This window comes from Schistocerca nitens, chromosome 11, assembly GCF_023898315.1.
Source record: "Schistocerca nitens isolate TAMUIC-IGC-003100 chromosome 11, iqSchNite1.1, whole genome shotgun sequence".
Taxonomy (NCBI): Eukaryota; Metazoa; Arthropoda; class Insecta; order Orthoptera; family Acrididae; genus Schistocerca; species Schistocerca nitens.
Genome location: NC_064624.1, coordinates 159626561 through 159641384, shown reverse-complemented (window position 1 = coordinate 159641384; position 14824 = coordinate 159626561). Strand labels below are relative to the sequence as shown.

At 41.8% G+C, this 14824-nt stretch overlaps 1 pseudogene; it reads right to left on the bottom strand.

The window, feature by feature from the left end:
- Positions 1-14006: 14006 nt before the first annotated feature.
- On the bottom strand, positions 14007-14124 carry LOC126214113 (5S ribosomal RNA; annotated as a pseudogene).
- Between the last annotated feature and the right edge of the window lie 700 nt (positions 14125-14824).

The window sequence follows — 14824 nt, the reverse complement described above, 5'->3', positions numbered from 1 at the left end:
AATTTCTGTTAGACAGAAATAACAATCAGTACCATAGTCCTTAGGCTCCCTCCACACCATGGAAACAGCAAACAACGCCACATCCTCTTTACCTTTCCACCACTGAATTAGTTTGCAGTAACATGTAGCACAACAGAAATGTGGTGCCCATTCTTTATCTTGGTCTCCTACCTCTACTCCAAAGTAATGTTTGTATGCTTTCTTTATGACTGAAGAAATTTTCTTCCTATTTCTGGCAAAAGTGAACTTCCCACAGATGTAGCAGAAGTTGTCCGGCTTATATCGACATCCGCGATGACGTGGCATTTCTGCAAATTTAAAAATACCACTTTGGTAATACACCTGTATTAAATTAATGATAGGGAACTAGAGGAACGCTGATGTGTAAAAACAAGCAGTCGTTTTACCTTCAGCACCAGGCTCAATCGCCCGCATCTCGTGGTCGTGCGGTAGCGTTCTCGCTTCCCACGCCCGGGTTCCCGGGTTCGATTCCCGGCGGGGTCAGGGATTTTCTCTGCCTCGTGATGGCTGGGTGTTGTGTGATGTCCTTAGGTTTAAGTAGTTCTAAGTTCTAGGGGACTGATGACCATAGATGTTAAGTCCCATAGTGCTCAGAGCCATTCGAACCAACCAGGCTCAATCAGTTTACACACAGGAACTAAAAAATTCAACAGTGATCGGAAATATGACAGACAGTTACTTGTCAGCCAAAACACCCACTCGTTAAGACTGACACAAATTGCGGCTAACACCACTGTTGTAAACTCGATGCACCTGCCCCTAGGAGGCGTGAAGCTTTACTGCCGCGGCAGCGACCGGCTGTCGCCGTTCGAGTTAATGAGATGTTTCAGGTGGTCTTAATGACATAGGTGTGACGGGGGATAACCTAATGATGTCTGATTCTTCCCACCTGCTGTTGCACAAGAAATTATCACGTTCTATCACTACTGGATGCAGCAACATACCTGTATTTCTCTATAACGTCTCTGTGTTTGCCATGAATTGTGAATATACATATATATACATATTACATAAAAAGTATCGCTGACAACGATATTTTGTTTACATATTTGAATTTCCCACGGTAAAATGGTCTAGAAGCACATACTTTAATATCAGAAATAGAACCCATGTCGAACAGTGATTATCAGTGCATTAGTTTCACTGCAGTTTACACATCTTCTCGCTTTGAAATCTTAGGTATGATGCGTCATTCAGTGAGTGGCCAATAATAGAACTTACAGAGTAAAAAAACGATATAATTTTTTAAACATCTTCCAGCATTGTGGAGTACTATAAATGAGATTAAGGGAATAGTCTCAAAGGTTTAAAAGACTCCACAACATGGATATTTTGCTTTAACATGTATGTAAGTATTTTTTGGCAATGATTGCCTATCCTGTTTATGACGTAGGCCTACTTTTCCAACAGCAACCTATTTACTTCTTTTCACCGAATATTTCTCGCCATTAACTCTGTCAGTTTTTCAGGAATAGCCAAACATAGCACAACTAGAATGCACATCTCCTTTGATCATCAGCTTGTTTTACTTTTGAATTTCATTTTGAAGTTTTCAAAGTATGTACGCCTCTACTCATGCTTTGTGATATACCAATAGTTAGTTCGTTTCATATTCGGTGTATCATTTGCATGATAAATCGTAGTGGTGTGGAACGAGTCATTATTTGCAGGCATAATTTTTTTTTTGTAAATATGCCACTATGTTGATTTATTAGTTTTTTTTGTTTTTGAAATAAAGACATACTGATGATAGTAATTGCTACCCATCATCATTTACACATTACAGTAACAGATAGTCTTCTGCGGAATAGGAGGAGTTGGCAAAGAGAAATGTTTCGAGTTTAGTGATGTCTCTCAGGCACTTTATATATCAATGGGTTAGTGATCAAAAGATTTCGTTGCAGCATTGTGAACTCCCATTTCTGCTACAGACAACCTTAATGTGGCGTAATGAATGTAATTTTTTTTCTGGTTTTGCAATTAGGTTCAACATTCTTCCTTCTGAAGTGTGTGGATTATTTACGAGGGCGGTTCAGAAAGTAACCTCCGACTGGTCACAGTGCGGGTTGTGGGGGGAGTAGCGACGCCATCTGTGCGTTCACGCACTCAACAGGTCAGTCGGCATCAAGCCGTGGTCGAGTGAACGTCGTACCTGCGCTAGTTTAGTTTTTGTGGCAGTTTGAAATGTGTGCTGCAATAGAAAACCCCGCCAAATGTGAAGTGCGTGCTGTCATAAGGTTTTTTACAGCCAAAGGATATTCTGCAGCAGCTATTCATCGTGAGCTTTGTGCCGTGTACGGACCGAGAGTTATGAGTGAAGGAGTTGTCTGTGAATGGGTACGTTTATTTAAAAGTGGACGAGAAAACGTTCGTGATGAAGAGAGGAGTGGTAGACCATCATTGGTGACTGACGAACTCGTTCAGACAGTTGATGCAAAAGTTCGTGAAAATCGACGTTTCTCAATGTCGGAGTTGTCTACTGGTTTTCCACAGATTTCTAAGACTCTCTTGTACGAGATAGTGACAGCAAGATTGGGTTACCGTAAGTTCTGTGCACGATGGGTGCCCAAAATTCTTACCGACCACCACAAAACTCAAAGAATGGCCTCTGCATTAGACTTTCTGTCACGTTATGAGGACGAAGGAGAACCATTGTTAAACAGAATCGTGACCGGTGACGAAACCTGGATTAAGTACGTGAACCCTGAGACAAAAGAACAATCAAAGATGTGGGCACATTCAAATTCGCCTACCAAACCGAGAAAAGCCTCGCAAGATTTTTCTGCCAGAAAACTGATGGCAACGGTGTTTTGGGATGCGAAAGGGGTGTTGTTGGTTGAATTCGTGGAACGTGGTATGACCATTAATCAAGATGTGTACTGTGAAACAATAAAAAAGTTATGAGGGCTATACAGAACAAACGCCGTGGTATGCTGACTTCCGGTATCGTTTTTTTGCACGATAACGCCCGTCCTCACTTTGCTCGCAGAACAACGGCCCTTCTCGAGTCCTTCAAGTGGGACGTTATCAACCGTCCACCTTACAACCCAGACCTGGCGCCAAGTGATTATCACCTCTTCATGCATTTGAAGAAATGGCTCGGGTCACAGCGGTTTGATGACGACGAAGAGCTCAAAGATGCGGTCACAGGCTGGCTCCAGGCACAAACGGGTGATTTTTATGCAGAAGGAATTTCAAAGCTTGTGAAGAGATACGATAAGTGCCTCAATCGCTATGGAGACTATGTAGAAAAATAGTGCAAAGATGTGGTTGTAAGATGTATATATTAAAATATTTTTATTTAACTTGGTGTATTTTTTTAAATCAACCGGAGGTTACTTTCTGAACGGCCCTCGTACAACAAACTTTATGATGGAATAACTGTGCTGTGAAACGGATAGAGTGCTACTCGTGTGCCGAGCAGCAGGCAGGCACATTGAAAAGTGTTCACGTAAGTTTCCAGCTAGAGCCTTCTTCACAGAAGAAGCAAAGCACACACGCACCTTTGTACAATCATACCCACAAAACTCACACACACACATGACCGCTGCCTGCGGCTGTTCTAGCCACAATCTTTTTCTAAAGATGGAGCAAATGAGAACCATGAATAGTTATCGGTGGGAAGAATTTAGGGCATGAGATGCTGATGCAATAATCGGCGCGATTACGTAGCCGTGTGTTGTGCGGGGACGAAACCATTGATACCGGTGTGTCGGAGCGTTAGCGACTTGGAAGGCAATGAAAAACACAGGAAAGGAGAGAAAGAACAGACGCTAAGAAAAGTAAGGTAAATCTAAAATCAAATGACAGAAATAAAACCACTACAAAAAAGTAAACAGTGCAAACATAATTCGTGTATACAAAAGAAAATATTGCTTGAATGGCTCCACTTAACGAATGAAATGCGATGCCTTTAAACTTTCGACTACAATCGGACTGATTAGTACATCCGTAAACAACGCAAGGTGGCATTTTTTGCGAAACAACTACGTCTCCACATAATCAGAGTGACGTCACGGGGAAGTATCACCGCGGTGAACGATGGAGGTAAGAATGCGGTGAGCCTAATGTTTTGGCCTCCATGATTTTCCAGCAGATGACAGTGTTTGGAAATGAAAGATTTTACCTACAACAAGATGGCGCTCCACCTAACTATCGCGGAGATGTCGGAGCCTACTTGGATGAAGATCTACCTGGATGATGGATGCATAGCTCTAACAAGGGAACCTCCCAATCGCACCCCCCCTCAGATTTAGTTATAAGTTGGCACAGTGGATAGGCCTTGAAAAACTGAACACAGATCAATCGAGAAAACAGGAAGAAGTTGTGTGGAACTATGAAAAAAATAAGCAAAATATACAACTGAGTAGTCCATGCACAGGATAGGCAATATCAAGGGAGGTGTAAGCTGAGGAACGCCGTGGTCCCGTGGTTAGCGTGAGCAGCTGCGGAACGAGAGGTCCTTGGTTCAAGTCTACCCTCAAGTGAAAAGTTTAATTTTTTGTTTTTAGACAATTTTCAAAGTTCAGGCACTCACACACAATCAACTTCGCTCTCCAAAATTCCAGGACATGTTCAGATTTGCTTGGGCATATGCAGGATTTGACGGTCTACACACGGAAAAATGTGAAAACGTTAAAAACACATGTTTTGACAGAGCACAGGGAAAACTGTGCGACTGTGAAACTGTTGCTTTCATTTGTTGCAGTTTATGTGACAAACTCTTATGTTTTCACCACTTTTTTGGGAGTGATTATCACATCCACAAGAAAACCTAAATCGGGCAAGGTAGAAGAATCTTCTTTACCAATTCGCCAAGTGTACATGTTGGGTGGGTCGACAACATATTCCTGTCGTGTGAAGCACATGCCGTCACCAGTGTCGTATAGAATATATCAGACGTGTTTTCCTGTGGAGGAATCTTTTGACCTATGACCTTGCGACAAATGTTTTCGGTTCCCATTGGAGAGGCACGTCCTTTCGTCTACTAATCGCACGGTTTTGCGGTGCGGACGCAAAACACAGACACTAAACTTATTACAAGGAACAGAAACGTCAATGAACGAACGGACAGATCATAACTTTGCGAAAATAAAGAAATTAAAATTTTCACTTGAGGGAAGACTTGAACCAAGGACCTCTCGTTCCGCAGCTGCTCACGCTAACCACGGGACCACGGCACTCCAGAGCTAACACCACCCTAGATATTGCCTATCTTGCACATAGAGTACTCAGTTTGTATATTTTGCTTTTTTTTTTTTTTTCTTAGTTCCACACAACTTCTTCCTGTTTTCTCGATTGATCTGTGTTCAGTTTTTCAAGGCCTATCCACTGTGTCAATTTATAACTAAATTTGAGGGGGGTCCGATTGGGAGGTTCCCTTGTAAGAGGAGCTGTTGAGTACCCACCAGGGCCTCCAGAGCTTACACCTCTTGGCTTCTATCTGTGAGGGATCTTGAAAAAGGAAGCTTATCGACAGTAGCCAAGCACACTGAACGAGCTACGAGAAACCGTGGAGGCGTCCTGGACGCCTATCACACAGGTAACATTGACAGCTTTCGACAAGATCAATCTACAGTCCTTTCATAATAATTACATTTATTTTTTTAAAAATTTGATTGCCTGTCATACAGCAAACGTACGCTCTTTAAGGGGCTCCGGAACGCCCTATACATGCAATGTTAAAATAACGCTTATAAATTACATCTTTCCTCACAAAGTATTTGAGGTAGGAAGTTGAAATTTTTACAGATTATTTATTGGAATATGGGCTACAACTTAACACAGGGATTTTACAAAATTTTAGTTCAGCTATCAAAGATTATTTTTTTCAATTGTAATGAAAATTCGCAACATTTTTTTGCAATTTTTTATTTATATATTCAAAAATATACAGTTTTTTTGGAAAAAGGCTGTGTTAAATTATGCAGAAGGTACTGTGTAACATTTACTGAAAGTTTGAAACAAATATGTTTGGAAGATCCTTAGAAAACATGTAATTAGTATGAGAAAATAAAAGTTTTGGGAATCGAGCGACAAAGATTGGATTAACTTTTTAGTGCATTCCAGGTCCATAGGATGGATTATCTTCATCCTCTGCAAACTCCTCCTCCAGCTTCCTCTTGTTCCTCCCTCTGTTTACTCTTGCTTGTATTTCTAGACTCTTTACAGCCCTGTCTACAGCCCGAAGGCGTTCCTTGTCTAAAGCAAGCATCGCTCGTACCTTGTTAGAACCTATCTTCATTCCCATATTTCTAAATACCTTGCACCTTACAATGTTGCCATCATTGAGGATTTCTAATAACTTTACTTTTACTCATTATTATACTTCAACAAAACAGAGACTCAAGAAACAGAATTAATTACGAATATTTTCGAGATAACGACAGAGTAAATAAACATGAAACAATCGACAATCACACCAGCGATATATATTGAACCATCACAGGTTACCCACAACACATACTTTATGTCACATCACTAAAATGTACCTGATGAACACGGACGTTAATAATAACACCATTTGACAGCAGTTTAACAGCGCCACAGTGGGTCACGCCCATGTAGAACACATTTCAAAAAAAATTTAAAAATAGTTGTAGTCTTCGGAATTGAATAAATTATATATCTATTAAAAGGTAATAGTCTGCAGATTCAGAAAACGCAAAAAAAGTAAAAATTGAACTTTTCATGATTTTGAGCCTTTCCGGAGCCCTTTAATTACAGGACGTATATACGACCAAATCGGTTTCACAAAAATTTTTGTCAGTTGACCACGGTTTCGATTGCAATAGGGCAATCTTCATCACAATAAAAAGTTACATGGAATACCTAAAAATATAATGGCATGGATTGATATAACATACACGTAATAGGATCACTTCCATAAAATATGTACAAACAGAATGTACTTACATGCAATCACACCATGGTTTAACACGTCTGAGCAAAAGTGCTCTCATCAAACAGAAATGTCATAGGAATAAAACTAAAATGTAAAAGATAACATGATTGTCCACCAGACAAAATGCTGCATTGAACATAATGAGAACCGCAAGTTCGCTTAGGACCACAGGAGCTACCGTCAGACTATACGGCTAACGCGCCGAGGCAGTCACGAAGTGGACACGAAAACAGATTCGCACCATCCAGCAGAAAGTCATTGAAATACAGACAACGAAAGAGCTAATGAGGCTTTGCAAGGACAATTTAAACATTACTGGTAACAGGAACCGGTGTATGAAAGCTACAAGGTAAGGTAACAGTCTTTTTTACAAAATAAAACATAGTTCAGGTAATATACAGAGAAACCATAAGATTGTAAGGGAAAACGATGTTTAGGAGACTACACTGAGGAGAGTATCGCCATTCCGACAATTTTAGTTAGCGGCTCTGTACCTTGAAAAATGTTTTTGTTGCGTAATTGCAACTGTTCGCGAAGGATGAGACCATGCTTCAGAGACAGGTGTTTAAAAATTTCTAGCCCTTCTAAGATGTTAAGCTTAAAGCCTTTTTTCTCTGAGTGCAAGATCTGAACGTGTTTTACATCTTTAGGATTATGCCCTGTCATTAATAAATGACCGGCGAAAGTTGAATTATGAACATTGCTGCCTTTTTTCGCTAGAAAGTGTTCTTTGAATATTATGGTAATAGCTCGGCCTGTTTGCCCCATACAGGGTGGTCCATTGATCGTGACCGGGCCAAATATCTCACGAAATAAGCGTCAAACGAAAAAACTACAAAGAACGAAACTTGTCTAGCTTGAAGGGGTAAACCTGATGGCGCTATGGTTGCCCCGCTAGATGGCGCTGCCATAGGTCAAACGGATATCAACTGCCTTTTTTTTTTTCTTTTAGATAGGAACCCCAATTTTTTATTACACATTCGCGCAGTACGTACAGAAATATGAATGTTTTAGTTGGACCACTTTTTTCACTTTGTGATAGATGGCGCTGTAATAGTCACAAACATATGGTTCACAATTTTAGACGAACAGGTGGTAACAGGTAGGTTTTTAAATTAAAATACAGAACGTAGGTACGTTTGAACATTTTATTTCTGTTGTTACAGTGTGATACACGTACCTTTGTGAACTTATCATTTCTGAGAACGCATGCTGTTACACCGTGATTACCTGTAAATACCACATTAATGCAATAAATGCTCAATATGATGTCCGTCAACCTCAATGCATTTGGCAATACGTGTAACCAACCACATTCCTCTCAACAGCGAGTAGTTCGCCTTCTGTAATGTTCGCACATCCATTGACAATGTGCTGACGCATGTTGTCAGGCGTTGTCGGTGCATCACGATAGCAAATATCCTTCAACTTTCCCCACAGATAAAAATCCGGGGACGTCAGACCCGGTGAACGTGCGGGCCACGGTATGCTGCTTCGACGACCAATCGAACTGTCATGAAATATGCTATTCAATACCGCTTCAACCGCACGCCAGCTATGTGCCCGACATCCATCATGCTGGCAGTACATCGCCATTCTGTCATGCAGTGAAACATCTTGTGGTACCATCAGTAGAACATTACGTAGATCAGCATACATTGCACCATTTAGATTGCCATCGATAAAATGGGGGCCAATTATCCTTCCTCCCATAATGCCGCACCGTACATTAACCCGCCAAGGTCGCTCATGTTCCACTTGTCGCAACCATCGTGGATTTTCCGTTGCCCAATAGTGCATATTGTGCCGGTTTACGTTACCGCTGTTGGTGAATGACGGTTCGCCGCTAAATAGAACGCGTGTAAACAATATGTCTTCGTCCCGTAATTTTTCTTCTGCGCAGTGGCAGAACTGTACACGACGTTCAAAGTCGTCGCCATGCAGTTCCTGGTGCATAGAAATATGGTACGGGTGCAATCGATCTGATGTAGCATTCTCAACACCGACGTCTTTGAGATTCTCAATTCTCGCGCAATTTGTCTGCTACTGATGTGCGGATTAGCCGCGACAGCAGCTAAAACACCCACTTGGGCGTCATCATTTGTTGCAGGTCGTGGTTGACGTTTCACATGTGGCTGAATACTTCCTGTTTCCTTAAATAACGTAACTATCCGGCGGACGGTCCGGACACTTGGATGATGTCGTCCAGGATACCGAGCAGCATACATAGCACAGGCCCGTTGGGCATTTTGATCACTACAGCCATACATCAACACGGTATCGATCTTTTCCGCAATTGGTAAACTTTCCATTTTAACACGGGTAATGTATCACGAAGCAAATACCGCCCGCACTGGCGGAATGTTACGTGATACCACGTACTTATACGTTTGTGACTATTACAGCGCCATCTATCACAAAGCGAAAAAAGTGGTCCAACTAAAACATTCATATTTCTTTACGTACTACGCGAATATGTGATTAAAAATGGGGCTTCCTATTAAAGAAAAAACGCAATTGATAACCGTTTGACCTATGGCAGCGCCATCTAGCGGGCCAACCATAGCGCCATCTGGTTTCCCCCTTCAAGCTAGACGAGTTTCGTTCTTTGTAGTTTTTTCGTTTGATGCTTACGTCGTGAGATATTTGGCCCGATCACTATCAATGGACCATTCTGTATAATAGGCGGGACAAATGGCGCAAATAATGTTAGACAAAATTTTGCAAAGGTGAAAGTGTAGGTTTCAAGTAATGTACAATGTTACTTTTTAAGGACTTATTAGTGGAAAAAGTTTCTCTACAGTTATACTTACTGTGAGCAGACGCTGTATTTTGTAAGGAACTGGACACAGAAATGCTGTAGAGAAACTTTTTTTCTTTTCATTGTGTTCATTATTAGAAATGCCTAGGGTGTGATTCTCTTATTTGTTTCACTACTAAAAATGTTATCTACTATGGAAGGGTCATGGCCATTATAGACTGCAATAGTTTTAATCAGACCGATTTCAGATTTGAGATTTTCACTAGAATGGATAGCTGAATGAAAAAAGTCTTTCTTAAATGTTCAAAAGTTTGTGAAATCTTACGGGACTTAACTGCCAAGGTCATCAGTCCCTAAGCTTACACACTGCTTAACCTAAATTATCCTAAGGACAAACACACACACCCATGCTCGAGGGAGGACTCGAACCTCGATCGGGACCAACCGCATAGTCCATGACTGCAGCGCCTTTAGACCGCTCGGAGTCTTTCTTCAGATAAATTGGGTGTACTGAAGTGTACTTGCAATGCTTCATTTCTATATTTCGATTACTTGCTGCTAGGTGGCGCGAATCTGTTTTCGTGTCCACGTCGTGGCTGCCTCGGCCTGTTAGCCATTTAGACACCGGCGCGGTAGCTCAGCGTGATCGGTCAGAGAGCTGGATGGCCCCTGTGATCAAAGAACTGAGTGAAGGGATCAACAACGAAGTTAAACGGGACGTCCGCTACCATCAAATACCACGGACAGTTACGAAAAAACTGAAAAAAAATGTCTGACGGTAGCGGCTGCTTACCGCTCTTGGTAATAAGCGACCTTGCGGTTGTCATTACATTCAGTGCAGCACTTTATCTGGTTGACAATCATGTTATACTTTTACATTTTGGGTTTATTTTTCTGACATTTCTGTTTGGCGAGAGCACTTTTGCTCAGGCGTTTTAAACCATGGTGTGATTACAAAATGGTTCAAATGGCTCTAAGCACTATGCGACTTTAAATGTGAGGTCATCAGTCCCCTAGAACTTAGAACTACTTAAACCTAACTAACCTAAGGACATCGCACACATCCATGCCCGAGGCAGGATTCCAACCTCCGACCGTAGCAGTAGCGCGGTTCTGGACTGAAGCGGCTACAACCGCTCGGCCACCGCGGCCGGTTGTGATTACATGTAAGTACATTCTGTTTGTACATATTTTATGGAAGTAACCCTACTAAATGCATATTATTTCAATCCACGTCATTATATTTTTAGGTATTCTATGTAACTTTTTATTGTGATGAAGATTGCCCTAGTGCAGTCGAAACCGTGGCCAACTGACAAAAAATTTTTGTGCAACCGAAGTGGCTGTATAGACGTACTGTAATTAACTACATTTATGATAATATACTGTACAATCACCAGTCATTTTTACATGTTCATATACACCTTTACCTTTGCTCCAAACACGAACATTTTCGTTAGACTTTATTACGGGTATACAAACTAAAAGCAGAGAGCGATAGATAATAGGACTTTCCAAAATTCTTATTACCTTTTGCGTAAGGTGACAACTACGATAAGCTATAACATCACGTTCAGAAAAATTCTCAAGAGCAGGAACATTAATTACACCAGTATGTTTTTCCAAAGCTGTTTCACAGAGGAAGACCGCACTGCAGTTCCTTCTCTAAATCCTCGCACGAACGAAAAAATGGCTGACATCGACATAAGTGTCCAAGGAATAGAAAAGCAACTGAAATCACTCAACAGAGGAAAGTCCACTGGACCTGACGGGACATCAATTCGATACTACACGGAGTACGCGAAAGAACTTGCCACTCTTCTAACAGCCGTGTACCGCAAGTCTCTAGAGGAACGGAAGGTTGGAAAAGAGCACAGGTAGTCCCAGTTTTCAAGAAGGGTCGTCGAGCAGATGCGCAAAACTATAGGCCTATATCTCTGACATCGATCTGTTGTAGAATTTTAGAACATGTTTTTTCTCGCGTATCATGTCTTTTCTGGAAACCCAGAATCTGCTCTGTAGGAATCAACATGCATTCCGTAAACAACGATCGTGTGAGACCCTACTCGCTTAATTTGTTCATGAGACCCAGAAAATATTAGATCCAGATGGATGCCATTTTCCTTGACTTCCGGAAGGCGTTCGATACAGTTCCGCACTGTCGCCTGATAAACAAAGTAAGAGCCTACGGAATATCAGACCAGCTGTGTGGCTGGATTGAAGAGTTTTTAGCAACAGAACACAACATGTTGTTCTCAATGGAGAGACGTCTACAGACGTTAAAGTAACCTCTGGCGTACCACAGGGGAGTGTTATGGGACCATTGTTTTTCACGATGTATATAAATGACCTAGTAGATAGTGTCGGAAGTTCCATGCGGCTTTTCGCGGATGATGCTGTAGTATAGAGAGAAGTTGCAGCATTAGAAAATTGTAGCGAAATGCAGGAAGATCTGCAGCGGATAGGCACTTGGTGCAGGGAGTGGCAATTGACCCTCAACATAGACAAATGTAATGTATTGCGAATACATAGAAAGAATGATCCTTTATTGTATGATTATATGATATCGGAACAAACAATGGTAGCCGTTACTTCTGTAAAATATATGGGAGTATGCGTACGGAACGATTTGAAGTGGAATGATCATATAAAATTAATTGTCGGTAAGGCGGGTACCAGGTTGAGATTCATTGGGAGAGTCCTTAGAAAATGTAGTCCATCAACAAAGGAGGTGGCTTACAAAACACTCGTTCGACCTATCCTTGAGTATTTCTCATCAGTGTGGGATCCGTACCATATCGGGTTGACAGAGGAGATAGAGAAGATCCAAAGAAGAGCGGCGCGTTATGTCACAGGGTTATTTGGTAAGCGTGATAGCGTTACGGAGACGTTTAGCAAACTCGAGTGGCAGACTCTGCAAGAGAGTCGCTCTGCATCGCAGTGTAGCTTGCTGTCCAGGTTTCGAGAGGGTGCGTTTCTGGATGAGGTATCGAATATATTGCTTGCCCCTACTTATACCTCCCGAGGAGATCACGAATGTAAAATTAGAGAGATTCGAGCGCGCACGGAGGCTTTCCGGCAGTCGTTCTTCCCGCGAACCATACGCGACTGGAACAGGAAAGGGAGGTAATGACAGTGGCACGTAAAGTGCCCTCCGTCACAACTCGTTGGGTGGCTTGTGGAGTATAAATGTAGATGTAGAAGTAGATGTTCCTTAAGAACAGCTACTGCAAACCAACTATTGGCATGAGAAAAGGTATCATTAACATGTAAACTAAAATTCAAATTACATCCTGCAAAAGCAGATGGACCATCAAGCACAGCATGGGGAGCCACAGATCTAACAGGTATTTTATTCTTCTCACCACCTGATGCAGTGGTTCGGTCAACAGTTCAGCGGCATCGAGTGTTGTTTGGCTGCTTCACTTCGAACGCATAAAGTAACATCCCCCCCCCCCCCCTGCCCCCCCCCCCCCCCTGCACAGGAATTGTAATGGTATATCATTTTGTTCCATTAATATTGACTATCAAGGAGTGTCTACATTTCTCTGGGCCCTTCTGTATATGGTGACTGATGAAGTTGCAGTTATTCTCGTCGCGATTGGTAGTGTTAAATACGCAGTTGATTAGAGTCGTAGGCAATCGTTGCTAGACACCAGCGAAAACTGTACGAAGGATAAAAATCCTGCCCTCTTCACTAGGTGGCGAAACAAGAGCTGTACCATTGTGAGAGATACAGAGTCGAGTGGGTGTGCCGGCACTTAACCCAGTCCACTGCTGCCAGCTCCACGTCACCATACCGCGCCTCAGCGTAGCTTACAAATTATCACGCCATAATCTAAGAGTGAAATTAAAACTTGTAATAGCTTTCCCAGACTTTGTCACTGCGTGCTCCAGAATATTGATAGAATGATCTGATGAATAAGCTTCGCAAAATATATTACTGTATTTTAAGAAAAAAACAAGTGGCGCTAAATAATGCACCTAGAAAGCTAAAACTTGTTCAGAATGTTCAAATGTATATCACAATCAAAAGTTACAAGTCTCAGTTAGATCGGTGGATTATTTTGGTCAAAATCGTCGTTTTTTCAAAAAAATTGAAGGCGCTAAATATTAAACTCAGCACTCCTTCAGGCCATGAGTGGCCTACCGGGACCATCCGACCGCCGTGTCATCCTCAGTCGAGGATGCGGATAGGAGGGGCGTGGGGTCAGCACACCGCTCTCCCGGTCGTTATGATGGTCTTCTTGACCGAAGCCGCTACTATTCGGTCGAGTAGCTCCTCAATTGGCATAATGAGGCTGGGTGCACCCCGAAAAATGGCAACAGCGCATGGCGGCCTGTATGGTCACCCATCCAAGTGCCGACCACGCCCGACAGCGCTTAACTTCGGTGATCTCACGGGAACCGGTGTAACCACTGCGGCAAGGCCGGTGCCTAAATATTGAACTCAGAAAGATCAAAATTCGTACGTAGCCTTAGTTTGATATAAACACTTCAACTATGTGACTCCATTAAGCTACGCCTATTATTTTTCAAGTTATTTACAAAAAACCAAATTTGGAACAGAAACGTCCATATTCGTAATAGATCAATTATCATTTGTATTTATTATAGAAAGTTATGATTTACAGCTCGTGAGGGTATTTTTGTTCAGATGTTGCAACTACAAAAATGCGTGATTTTTCACCAGACCGTTTTCGCTTTATTGAGGTAAAGCATCATCAGTGGTCTGCAATTAAGTTATTTACATTTTGATTTGTTTTTAGATCAAAAGCAGCTCGTTAAGAATAGGTTGATTTGTACTTACGGTGATTTTTCGGCTGATTTCTCGCTTTCATCGCCGTCTGCTAGCATATCGTTGTTTTTCTGTGGAAGACACCGGTAATTTTGGTCTAATTTTCAAATGTTCTGCAGCACTATGAAAAAAAACAAGGTATAAACGTTGCTTACAAAACAAACAATTCCATACTAAAGCACATCCCGAAACTAAAATAAAAACCAGACAGGTACCAACAATGTGGTATCTATCAGCTCAGTTGCAGAGATTGTGGGAAGATATACATTGGAATGACTGGCGGGACATCCGACACTGGATATAAAGAACACATCAGAGTATTTAAATACGGTACAAATCA